Below are 1,126 nucleotides of genomic sequence, written 5' to 3'. Positions count from 1 at the left end.
CCACCTTTCTAAATTCATTTACCAGGTTTGTCTATTTAATTGTAGATAATTTTGAACTTTCTCCATAGACACACATGCTATCTGCAAATAATAATTCATTTCTTCCTTTCTTATCTTTATACCTTTAGTTGTTTTTTTTTTTTCTTGTTCCATTGCACTGCTAAGGACCTCTAGTTCAATGTTAAAGTAGTGATTGCAGATATCTCTTGCTCCCCATCTCCAGAGGAAAATTTTCAATATTTCAGCATTATATATGTTGTTTGCTATAGATTATTGCAGATAATCTTTTATCAAATTAAAAAGGTTCTCTATCATTCTTAGCGTGGTACATTTTTGCATTTTGGTTTATGTTGTTTTGCCTTTTTTTTTTTTACACTTTTCCAACGAGTATTTATTATTAGTTAAGCCATGATTCAGGATCCCAGGGTGGGGATCACCATGTACCCAGGTCCCCCTTCACCACCCTGGGAGAGGGATGGAGGACAGAGGAGAGGTGGGTGGAGCCAGTTCAGATCTTCCCAGGAAATGTGCCTTCTGCCCGGCGGTCATCCCAAGCCGACACCCAGGATATGGGGCAGAGGGACTTGTACACTTGCCGTACCATTCGCACACAAAGACATAACCCCCTTTAGCAGTCATTGCCTTCTCACAGCGGTGGAAGTCCAGGTAGTTCCGCCAGCAGTTCCTAGTCTGGTTCTGGTTGGGGAAGCAGCTGTCAAAAGGGGCAGTCTGGCAGTTCTTGATTTTGGACTTGATGTCTTTTGCCATGGTGCTGACTCTAAAGACACCCCTGCAGCACCTCGCAGCTCAATGTGACCCTCAGCAAAGACCTGTTGTTTTGCCCTTTGAGCATAAATGGTTGTTGGGTTTTATCAAATGCTTTCGCTCCATCTGTTGAAATTATAATTTTTATTTTGCTAAAATGGTGAATTACAAAGGTTGGTTATTTCTTTCAAAGATTGTTTTCTTAAATATTAATACAAATCGGTATTCCTAGAATAAATCAAACTTAGTTTTATAGTAGGGATTCAAATTGCTAATATTTTGTTGAGATTGTTCATAAATTTCTCATGAAGTCTATAATTTTTCTTTATTTTAATATGCTTTTTCAATTTTACTATAAAGG

The 1,126-nt window shown here is 38.3% G+C and overlaps 1 pseudogene; it reads right to left on the bottom strand.

Annotated features, from left to right (window-relative positions):
* Nucleotides 1-371: 371 nt before the first annotated feature.
* On the bottom strand, nt 372-768 carry LOC129512340 (cytochrome c oxidase subunit 6B1-like; annotated as a pseudogene).
* Between the last annotated feature and the right edge of the window lie 358 nt (nt 769-1,126).

Source organism: Nyctereutes procyonoides, unplaced genomic scaffold (assembly GCF_905146905.1).
Source record: "Nyctereutes procyonoides isolate TBG_1078 unplaced genomic scaffold, NYPRO_anot_genome, whole genome shotgun sequence".
Classification (NCBI taxonomy): domain Eukaryota; kingdom Metazoa; phylum Chordata; class Mammalia; order Carnivora; family Canidae; genus Nyctereutes; species Nyctereutes procyonoides.
Note: the sequence above shows the minus strand (reverse complement) of the source record. Positions and strands in the feature narration are given on the sequence as shown.